This window comes from Rattus norvegicus, chromosome 5 (assembly GCF_021556685.1).
Source record: "Rattus norvegicus strain SHRSP/BbbUtx chromosome 5, alternate assembly SHRSP_T2T, whole genome shotgun sequence".
Taxonomy (NCBI): Eukaryota; Metazoa; Chordata; class Mammalia; order Rodentia; family Muridae; genus Rattus; species Rattus norvegicus.
Window position 1 is genome coordinate 24,735,500 of NC_141538.1, and position 12,194 is coordinate 24,747,693.

General features: G+C 40.9%; 1 long non-coding RNA gene and 1 pseudogene across 1 annotated transcript in view; both read left to right on the forward strand.

The window, feature by feature from the left end:
• Window positions 1-12,194, forward strand: part of LOC148005658 (uncharacterized) — a 29,921-nt gene that overhangs the window by 6,319 nt on the left and 11,408 nt on the right. The gene's annotated exons all lie outside the window — the stretch shown is intronic.
• LOC148005659 (eukaryotic translation elongation factor 1 epsilon-1 pseudogene) lies at window positions 2,940-3,463 on the forward strand (annotated as a pseudogene).

Sequence of the window (12,194 nt, forward strand, 5' to 3'; positions counted from 1 at the left end):
GAAAGAAAGCTAGATGTTGGGCCTTAGCAGGAACTGAACAGTTAACAACGGGCCATTGAGTATCATGAAACCTGAACTGTTCATTATGAGCAGTGTTATCTGACCCATTAAGGCCTAGCAGCCACTCTGTAAAGTAGCTTGTACAGTAGCAACCCATCATCAAATAGGCATGATAAAATCAGGTCTGAGCCGGTTGTGATGACATAATTGTGTTTCATACGTTCCCACTCTTGCTTTCTGACTCTAAGCATGTAACTATAGCCTCATGGGTGTGCTGTGTGATCAATTGCCTGGGGAAGGGATTAGGACCCAGTTTGTGAATAGTTCTGAACATTATCAGGTACCATGCAGAAGATGGCAGTTGCAGCATCGCAGTCCCACTCTAAGACAGCCCTGGAGGACATTGGTGAAGAAAAAGTCTTCACAGTATTCAGAACTTCAGACAGTATACATGGCTGCATTTGCTTAGAAAGGAAAATGTCTTGATGTACAATTACATACTGAAGCAAGGGCTGTGACAAATGATGTGGCTAGATTATCAGGAACTGGGAAGGAGATGGTGAGGTAACTGGTGAGAAAAACACTGGAGAAGAGATAGCTTGATCCCTGGGCCCCACCTGGCAGGAGAGAACTGACTCCCCCAAGTTTGTACTCTGACCTCCACATGTTCACAGCAGCATGCACACACAAACATACACACACACACACACACACACACACACACACACACACACACCCCAAAATGTTTAAGTGTATTGGTGCAATCTCCATGTATTTGTGTAGTTCCTACAGTTTCACTTGCTACTGCTTTCTAATTTTTTTCCACTATGACATGTTAAATACAAGAAGTCATTTTGATTCTTTTTTTTTTTTTTTGGTTCTTTTTTTTTTTTTCGGAGCTGGGGACCGAACCCAGGGCCTTGTGCATCCTAGGCAAGCACTCTACCACTGAGCTAAATCCCCAACCCCGTCATTTTGATTCTTTTACTTGCTAAGAAATTATTTATTACTATAAGTGTGACCTATTTTGGAGAAAGTTCAATGGATTGTTGAGAAGCATATGCCTTGAATTTTTGACATTGTCTGATTGACATATAGTGCCAGATGATTCTTCAGTTTCTTTAGTAATTTTTTTTTAATCTGGGTGATCTATTGATCCAAGTGAGATACTGAAGTCAACCATGGTTATTGTATCTGTACTTCTCTGTCCCTTTGTGTCCAGTAGCATTTGCTTTGTGAGTCCGAGTGGTGCAGTAGTGTTTGGTAAAGATATTTCATCACCGTAGCTCTTTGATAGTGTGTTAATATTGATTGAATTCCTTTTCTGAATGATTTTTGACTGAAATCTGCTCTATCAAATGGGAGCAGAGCTGTTCTTGCTCACTTTGGACTCCATATTCCTTGAATATAATCTTCAGTCTCTCTCTCTCTCTCTCTCTCTCTCTCTCTCTCTCTCTCTCTCTCTCTCTCTTTCAGTGTCATGTCAGCCTTCTCCCTTAGCTTCCTCTTTATTCATCTTTGTGATTTAAAATGTAGGATCTTTCCTGTGTCTCACTGGTTTATTCTGTGATATTCATTCTTTCCCAAGCTCTCACATCTCTATGTATACTTTTTTTTCTATGCATTGAACTCCTTCAAATATCTTCTACAATGATTGCCTAGTGCTTATTAATTGTTTTAGTTTCTGATTACCATGACTGTTGACCTTTGTCAACTTGTGCAGCTCTTGTCTGGTGAATCTGATATCTTAATGCCTGAAAGACTTGGGCATACATGAGAGTATGCACTTAGGAGAAAATATGTTATCAGTCTGATTCTGTTTCATTTCAGTTAATGCTTCATTCTTCATGTGCCATGATTTTGTTCTTTTTTTTATAGCTTGGTGAAATCTCACTGTACCATATGTACTAACTTTCTTTATTCTTTAGTCAGTTGGTGACTACATAGACTGGTTCTTCTTCTTGGCTATTATGGACAGAATCATAATGTGGCACTAAGCGTACATGTGCAAGTGTTGCTGGGATGTGCTAACAAAGTACTTCCTATATCATTCCCATGAGTTATGTAACTTTGTCATGTGGTAGTTGCAAGTGTAGTTTTTTGAGGAAGCTCCACAGGGGCTCCCATAGGGGCTGTATTACTTTTCCCTTCCCCTAGCAGTTAGTCAGGGAATATCTTTTTTTAGGTCCTCACCAGTGTTTCTTGTCATTTATTTCCTTGACAACAGTCACGGTGACTAGAGTAAGGAGGAATTAAAAAAGCTGTTTCAATTTGAGTTTCCATGCTGGTTAAAGATATTGGTTATTTTCAGAAATATATATATCGGTTTCTTCCAAACTGTCTTTCATTCAGTAGCTTGTTTATTGAGTGCATGATGGTGGTGGTGTTTACAATTCTCATTTCTTCATATATTTCAGATACCAATCCCCTGTCTGTTTAATACATAGTTGGCAAAGATTGCTCATCTTATAGGCTGTTATAGTGTCTTTGCTGTGCAGCCTTTTAATTTCAAATAAACCCAACTGTCAACTCTTGGAATTACTTCTTGTGCTGTTGGTACTGCTGCTGCTGTTGTTGTTTCTTTTCTTTTTTCAGGAAGTCCTTGCCTAGATACACTGTGTTTGAATATGCTTAGCCCATGGGAAGTGGAGTTGTAGCCTTCTTGAAATAGATGGGGCCTTGCTGGAGGAAGTGTATCACATGTAGGTGGGCTTCCAGGGCTCCTAGTGCTCAAACTCTGCCCAGTGCAGAAGAGAGCCTCCTGGTTGCCTGTGGAAGACTCCTTCTAGATGCAGAACTGTCAGCAACTTCTCCAGTACTGCGTCTACCTGAATTCTGCCATGCTTCCCACCATGATGATAATGAACTGAACCTCGGAAACTGTAAGCCAGCCCCAATAAAATATTTTCTTTTATAAGAGTTTCCTTGGGGGCCAGAAGATGGCAGTGGTCTCGGAGTTGAGGCTACTAGAGAAGAGTCTGGGACTGAAGCCAGGGAGTAAGCACAGTGCTCAGGATGAGGGACAGATTCCAGTCCTACAAACAAACAATGGGCCAAGTCTAATGGGATTGGGTACCATGGAGACCCATCTAGTCAAGCATGTCAGAAAGGAGCACTTTCGGGGGAGCACAACAGAAGAAAAGGTAATAGTTCAACAGTGGTTAGAGTTCAGGATCACTTGGGTAGGTGGTCACTCCAGTAAACACGACACCCAGGCTCTGCTCAAGGGTCTTAATTCCTATCTTGAAGATAAAGTCTACCTTGGAGGACATAACATTACCATGACAGATATCCTATGGTACCATGGGCTCTACCACTTTATAGTTGGCCTGACAGTTCAAGAAAAGGAGAACTATCTCGATGTGTCTCCTGGTTTTGTCACATTCAACATTACCCAGACATCAGGCAGCATCTGTCTAGTGTTGTCTTCATCAAGAACAGACTGTATGCTAACTCCCACTAGGAGCCCTGCCGGGCAGCAGCCAGAATAGAAGTGTAATGGAAAATGGACCATGGTACTGATATAAATTAATATGACATTGTTGTTTCTTTGTTAATGTTGGTAGAATTTTTAAAGTGTAAGCTCAAGTCTGAATGTTTTATTTTGTCCCTTAGTTGAGGCTTAGTAAGTTTTTAGTGGAAAAGTTCAGCTGTTACCCAAACAAATCATGATCAGATTACAGATTTCGTTTTTTTATGGGTGAAGTTGATTTTAGTAACAGTTGCAAATCAGTGGCTCAACTTAAAAAAAAAAAAAAAACAGTCCCTGTTTGTGTCACATCTGAATGCTCACCTTTGTCCTGTTTGTAAAATTCATTTTTCTCTTAGATATTTATTTTAGGTTACTAAAACCTATGACAAATTATGGTGAGGAATCAGAAAGGGAAAATAGATATATTTGTTCTCAAAATATTTATGTGAGCTAATAAATGTGTCTTTTTTTTTTTTAAAGAGTTGCCTTGGTCATGGTGTCTCTTCACAGCAATGGAAACTCTAAATAAGACATATACCTCTTTTTTTTTTTCCTGGCAGACTTACGAATTCCTTGCTATTTCAAACATTTTAGACATTTGGGTTCCAATTATTGAAAACCTGAGAACCTTTAGATAAGCCATATTGCTTTGCCTTTCATATTTCTTTTGTCCCTGAGTTTCAATTTGGGCAACTGTTGGGGCGAATAACATTTCCAGTTTTATTTGCAGTGACTTGCTGTTGGGCAGCCTTCTCTTGAAGGTCCCGCCCCAAGTGTTACTCAGAAAGGAGAAAACAAATTAGCGCATTACAGCCAAAGCAAGCCAGACATAGAAACACAATTACTGCCAAGTACTACACCCACTAACAGCTGTAGAAAGGAAAATTGAAAAAATGAATAATGTAGAAGAAAACCATAGCAGTTAAAATTTAATTTGGCAACCATAATAGATGAATAAATAAAAGAGTGGGAAGGGAAAAAAAAAGGAAAAAGAACCAGCAATAAATGAAAGACAGTAAAGGGGGCGTGGAGAAGAAGCGATGGGGAGAGAATGAGCAAGAGCCGGAAGATGATCCCGCAGAGGACAGGAGCCCTGTCAGGAGCTTCGTTTCTGTTGTTTTAGGGCCATCCAGAGCCTGCCCCACCTGGGGATCCATCCAACCCAGACACTATTGTGGATGCCAAGAGCTATATGCTGATAGGAACCTGATAGAGCTGTCTCCTGAGAGGCTCTGCCAGAGCCTGACAAATACAGAGGCAGATGCTCACAGCCAACCATTGGACTGAGAGCAGGGTACCCAATGGAGGATTAGAGAAAGGACTGGGGTAGCTGAGGGGGCTTGCAACCCCATAGAAAGATCAACAATATCAACCAATCAGACACCCCAGAGCTCCCAGGGACTAAACCACCAACCACAGAGTACACATGGAGCGACCCTTGGCTCTAGCCGCATTTGTAGCAGAGGATGGCCTTGTCCGGCATCAATGGGAGGAGAGGCCCTTGGTCCTGTTGAATGCTCGATGCTTTAGTGTAGGGGGATGCCAGGGCAGAAAGGCAGGAGGGAGTGGATGGGTGGGTGGGGGAGTACCCTCATGGAGGCATGGGTGGGGAGATGGGATAGGGGTTTCTGGAAGGGAAACCTGGAAGGGGGACAACATTTGAAATGTAGATAAAGAAAATGTCCATTAGGGGGAAAAATGAAGAAAAAAAAAAGATGAGCTGTCCCCTCAGTCAGTCCCTCAGGCCCTCCCTCCATCTCTTCACAACGGAATCTGTCCCATCTGTTTACCCCAGGGGTCATGGAGGTCTTTGTGTTCACAGACCTGCACTAGGTGAGACTGGAATGGTAAACACTCCCGGCTGTTTCTTCAAGGGAAGGAATGCAATACCCACTATCTACCCGGAAGGCTAGCAAATAGTGAGTGAGGTCTGCTACCAAAGATAGCAAAGAGGTCACCAGGTCATTAACGAATCCACCGCCAGGCTTCTGAGAAGGAGAACCGGTATTTTATTTTCTCCACTGAGGGCAGACCTCTGCGTGTTTAACAGTCCTGGTTCCTTAGTGTTCTCCGGGTATGAGGACATTTGTGCACTCAACACTCTGCTTCTCAGAGAGATTTGTGCATACTTTCCTGTGCATGACGTACTGAGTCAGTCACCACCAAAATAGTGTTCACCAATTTGTGCTGTGCTCAAATATGCCTGGAATAAACCACTCAGGGTCAAGTTGGAACCATCACAGGCTACTACCTCCTCCAACCCCACCCCACCCCCATAGTCCCACTCTCTGAAGTTTGTAAAGGTACTAAGAGATCTCCTGCATTTCTGCTTTCTAATATTGGCTTTTAAGGTTCTATTTCTTTTGAATTTCATTAGCTCTTATTTTGACTCATTTTTTGCTTGAAGATAAAGGATCCCTTTCCTAATAAGCAAGTCAGTTATTTTTACAATGCAATGAAATTCAGAATATTACAATGCAGGCCCAGCTGCAATCATTCTTCAGGCTAATTCCTTCCACATGTTCTCACTTTAAGCTCATGTAACTAGTCAGATATCTAGATATCTGTACTCTGACTTCCCAGCCAGCTTGTATCTAGACATTACCATAGTGGAGGAGATCTGGACAGTGATGATGGCATGGTTTATCTACCCCCCAACCCCCATCCCCAAATGAAGCTTTACAACGTGGCAAATTGGTAAGAAGTCTTAGCATGAAAAACAAAGCACACTGTCCATGTATTTCTATACTTACGGTTTTTCATGTGTCTCTAGCCATGTTCTGTGGCTCAGCACTTGTCGTGAACTAGAACATGACATCTCTTAAATTGGGCCATTATTAAGGCAGAGTGACAGAAGATAAATGTTGTCTGTTCTTACTGTAATATAGTTAATTCAAGAATGACATTCAAAGACAAGCCTAACACCCACATGTTGTTGTAAAAATATAAAAATAAAACGGTAATGTTGGTCTTTTACCCCGCTGGGTCTACACCTCGGTGTCCCACAATATCTGCTAGATATCTTGGCGGAAACACATCCCGGCCTCGCACTTTCCTACACTCAAACCCTCACATAAAAGAACACACAACACAATAATCTTTGATCCAGTTGATAAGATATAATTGCCCACTTAAACATACAAAGCCCGGTACCATCCATCCCTTGAGAACATTAATAGCAACCTGTAAATACACAGAGCAGAATCTTAACATAACCTGCCATCTTGTCCTGCCATGGCTTCTCTGCCTCTCTCCCTCCTGTCTCTCCTTTCTCTCCTAGTTTCCTCTTCCTCCTTCAAACTTCTCTTCTGCCCATCCTTCCTTCTCCTCCAATGACAGGCTTCCTTCTATCCTGTTCCTGTCCCTCCTCTGTACTTTACAAATTCAATGGGGAGGTGGCTCTGGTGAAGTCATCTGACTTCTGAGTACTTGACTAGCCAGCTGTCCTTGGGGCAGTGGAATTAGCATCAAAATACAGATAACTTCTTCAGGGCAAACCACAACACCCACAAATGGCTTTTTCCTGTTGTCTAGGGAGCACTATTGGTAAGTTCTGAGTTGTTTGCCTAACATGTAATGTTTCCAGGCAATTTTTTGGTTTGTTTAATAATTAATTCTAAACAATAATTATTTCCCTCCTTCTATTTCTTCTTCTTCTTCTTCTTCTTCTTCTTCTTCTTCTTCTTCTTCTTCTTCTTCTTCTTCTTCTTCTTCTTCTGCTGCTGCTGCTGCTGCTGCTGCTTCTCCTCCTCCTCCTCCTCCTCCTCCCCCTCCTCCTCCTCCCTCTACTCCCCCTCCTCCTCCTTTTTTCTCCTCCCTCTCCTCCCCCTTCTCCTTCCCCTCCTCCTCCTCTCCCTCCTCCTCCTTCTCCCTCTACTCCCCCTCCTCCTCCTTTCTTCTCCTCCCTCTCCTCCCCCTTCTCCTTCCCCTCCTCCTCCTTCCCCTCCCCTCCTCCTTCTCCTCCTCCTCTTCCTCTTCCTCTTCCTCTTCTTCTTTTGAGACAGTCTCCCTATGTAGCCCAGAAAGACCTCAAATTTCCAAGTACTATGTATACTCAACATCACTGACTTCATTATGGCATATTAGTCTTTCATAGACTGTTATCACACTGTTTAATTTAGACTTTAAACTGATATAGCTTGTCTGATATTTAATCTATTGACACAACGATATCATTTCTCAATGTCTTTAGTTTTGGTCCAAACATCAGATTCACCCTCTCAGTCCCTTATTGTTTAGTGTGTAGCAACGTCATAGCAGTATGCAAAAGGACAGTCATTGGTTTCATTAGCTTGATGGTCCTTGCTCTTTGAACTTTCTGAACCCATGGTACTAAGCTATGATTGCCACTGCCTACTAAGCTTAAACAAAAGATATATTTTCCAGAAACTGTAGAAACCTAGTTCTAGTGTTTTTACACGGAACTGTAAGATCCTGTAGAACTATGAACACAGGAAGGGAGGATAAAGATCAGATGAATAGGTTAAAATTTTTAAATTGGGAGGATAAACAGAATGGATACTTGAGCAGAGGCGGAAACTGCCTGGGCAGATCTCATATCTTAAATACCACAGATCTTGACAATACCCACCAGAACTGAGGCATGCTTTTAAGGCCTCTTGACAGTTTTTCTGCATTTATTGACCCTGTTTCCTGAACGGCATACATATTTAACATACCATCCTTATTACGAACACTGCTTTCCAACTCTGTGAAGGTGTTTCAGCATCTCATTGCTTGCCACTGCTTGGTTTGTGGTGTCTATTGATTGGACATGGGCGCTAGCTTGAAAAACTGAACCCATGAAAACCGCTAAAGATTGCTGGTGGGTACAGTGCGTTCATTCACTTGGGAGCAGTGCACACTTGCAATGTGCCTAGAGCCTTCTACTGTGCATTTTTTTCCACATCCTGCATACATTCCCTCGACAGGTCAAAGTTGATTGTTTTCTACACCCAGTTATCTGTCTCTGAATGTTTCACTGGTTCACTTTTTTTTTTTTTTTAATATTCCTTCTTTGTTTTTGTTTTATATGCATAGATGTTTTGTCTGGGCACCACATGCTGCTGTGCTCACCATGGCCAGAAGAGGGTGTCAAGTCCCCTGAGACTGGAGTTATAAATGGTTGTTAGCCACCATGTAGGTACTGCAAGTTGAACCCCAGACCTCTGAAAGAGAAGCTAATGCTCTTAACCACTGAGCCACCTCTCCAGTCCTATCCACAGAATTTGTAATAACTGTCTGGCCATGATAAAATGTCCCTATATGGTCTTCCTCTCATATAGCACAGTTATAAACTTGAAAAGAATTTTGATAAAGATCCCATCAATTTAAATTTTTTCAGTAAATAATTAATGTAGGTTTTCCTCGCTGGTAAAAAATAATTTATGCTTCTACTTTATTGGATATTTTCAGAATAATTTCTCAGGCCATACAGCAACTAGCTAGACACTGCTTCAAAGTCTAATAAGTAGACACCAATTGTCACTCTCGATTGTTTCAGCAAGATCATTCTCACTAAACAATTTCAAAAAGTTTGATAACCTCTCTAGTGGGAGTGGTACTTACGTAGTTCAGCTTTTGTTCATATACTTCCCAATTGTCCCTCTGGTGCTACCTATCTGTCTGTCTGTCTGTATAGATATTGTGTGAAAGTGTGGTATGTATGTATGTGTGTGTGTGTGTGTGTGTGTGTGTGTGGTCTGTGTGTGTGTATGTGTGTGTGCTGGGAACTGAATCCAGTCCCATTTATGCTAAGTCTATACTTGATCACTGAGCTACACTCTGGACAATTCTTTTTTATTTAGAGTTTTGGGGTGTGTTGTGACATCCAGGCTAACATGTGGAGGAGGAGTAATACACAGTAAGCCTTTTCTCAATGTGAGGATTTATCAGATACTTATCAGTCTTGTTACTTGTCAGCAGAGAAAAGAGAATGTCATTCCAAATACTCTCTTGGAGTTTGAAGCATAGATACTGTCAGGGATAGGGGGTCGGGTAAGCATATTGAAAAAGAAAAATTAAAGTATCAGCTCGGGGAGCACGGGACTGTAAAGAATAACCCCATGTCCATCCTTCACCTGTCAGTTTAGACCATTCTGTCATCAAGGTTCTGGTCTGTAGTTTAATTCCTGAGTAGTACATTTGAATAAAGTCAACTTTGCTTGTTAAGCTGGGTCATATTAAAAAAGCTGTGAGTTCTTATCCTGGCTTATTCAGTAAATTACTATTGAATTGTTTTCCTAGTTTGTGTACATAGAAATTCATAAAAGCAAAGCAGACAAATAAAAAGATTGATCTAATCCAAGAGGTAGATGATAAAAATCAAGTCCGCCCTTATCGAAATGCTGAAGACGTCCCTCTTTTGGTCTGTTTTGCTTTTATGTATAATATGGATAATATAAAAATAATACCTTGAGGCAGTTTATGTCAGGCTTTGTTTATGTATTATCTTCATTCAAAGAACCATTAGAGATTTTCAAATCAAAGGGATTTATTTGGTTTTGAGTTTATATACATTTTCTGAATTCCCAGTTATTGCATGGTCATCAGAAAGCACGATCTTGGGTTGAGTTTGATTTTCAATAGTTTTGAGATATATATATATATATATATATATATATATATATATATATATATATATATAGAGAGAGAGAGAGAGAGAGAGAGCCATAGTTATATTTTGAGGATGGTTTTGTGGTTATTTTAAAGTAAGTCATCTATTTCTCTGAACCAGATGTGTAGATCTACACTCCTGTGTTGAGATGGAAACATTGCTTGTATTTAAGCTGTTGCACCTTTAGAATTCTTGCCCTGATACTCACATTTAAGTGTTAATGTGCTTTTCCACTATGTTTAGAGACTTGTGTATTTTTCCTTCTGTAAATCTTTCAGCTTTTGACTGCTTTATATTTGGATCTGTTTTGAAGGTGTACGTTTGGTATTGTGGACTCACCAGATTGATTTCTATCAATAATCAAATGCTTTTGCCTACACCTGAATTTGTTTGTTTTGTGTTATTATACATTTGTGCTTATTTGTGTTTACCTCAAATGTCTTCTTTTTCTTCTTAGATGTAAAAATTTTTAAAGCGTAATTTTTAATGACAAAGAGCTTCAGTTTGTTCTTAACATTGCAGTGGAGTTTGTCTTTTAACATGTCATTCTTTTCAGCTGGGTGATGGTAGATACTCTAATCCCAGTACGAGGAAGGCAGAGGCAGGCAGAGCACTGTGAGTTCAAGGCCAACCTGGTCTACAGAGCTAGTTCCAGAACAGCTGAGGCTACATGGAAAAACTCTGTCTAGAGAAAAAAAGAAAAGAAAGAAAGAAAATATTATTCTCGTGTCCTATTGGGTTGTCACACCTGCTCATCCGACTTTTTTGTTTGTTTGTTTCCCAGTAACCACTGCTGCGTTTCGCTTCTTCCTGCCTGTGTCGGATTGCGGAACTCCTATTCATATCTCATTTTTTATCTGTGACGTAGGCACTACAAATCTTTAAAATAAGATTCTTATTCCTAGGGGTCATAGTGGTCTGAATGGAAAACGTGTCCCACAGTCTTGGGCATCTGGACATGTATTCTGCAGTTGAGGGTGCTGTGTGGGGAAGTGTGGGAAGTCGAGCCCTGCTGGGGGAACTGTGTCACTGGGGAGTGAAATAGCCTTCCTTCTAGGCTTCTCTCTGTCTTTCATGCTTGCAGTTGAAGATGTGAGCATTCAGCTTCCCTTCAACTTGCCTCCTTGCCTGCTGATAAGCCTCAATGCCGTGAAAGCTCCTTACCTTCTGGAACCTTAGGCCAAAAGAAAACCATTCCTTTTTTTAAGTTGCTTTGGGCATGGTACATTCTCACCATAACAGGCAAGAAACTAATATGGTGTTTAGACACACATTCATTCCGATTTGGCGAACAGGTTCTCGATGTGTAGTCGTGGCTTACCTGATACTATAGACTTTGTTCTTCGTGTTGACATTGATCTCTTGGCAATCCTCCTGCTTCAATCTCCAGAAAGGTGGAATTAAAGTGTGAGTCACCACCCCTGGCTTTCTGATATACTCACATCATTAACGGATGCATTTAATTTATGCCATTCTAGCAGCATCGGACATAACCTATGCCCTTTAAAATCACTCTTTAACCTGAGAGAAGATGAACAGGCTGTGAATCTCCTCATCCTTAGCACCTGGAAACCATATAAAGATAATGAGATAATTGCTAAGGGTTTTTTCTCCATATTATATGCCAGTCATTAGATTCAACCACAGATTTTGCTAGTATTTAAAAAGTATTATTTTAAAACTCTTACATTCATTTTGTTTTATATAGTCATTAACTTGCTTAATTTGCCTCAGTTCTTTGAGAAGAGAATGTGTAGACAAATCCTGCGAAATACTCTAATTTTTTTTTTTGCTTCTTTATCTACTTTAGTTGTAGTTCCTCTAAAACAGACATGATCCAAATTAGAATTCATCTGCCTGTGCTTAGGGCTAAATATGATGCCCTTCAGTTTGGTTGCCCTGAGACATTGCAACAGAAACCATTGCACAACCACTGCCATCAGTGTGCTTCTGAGTGTCTCCAGCAGAAGGACTTGGTTTCACTGTTCCTACTCCTGCTCTCAGTGAGCAGCAGGGGCTGCCAGCTATGGAGAACATGTGGTCCACAGGTCACATCCAAAGCTGAGAAGTGTCATGGATAGCAGTACAGTAGATGCAGGCACTGCG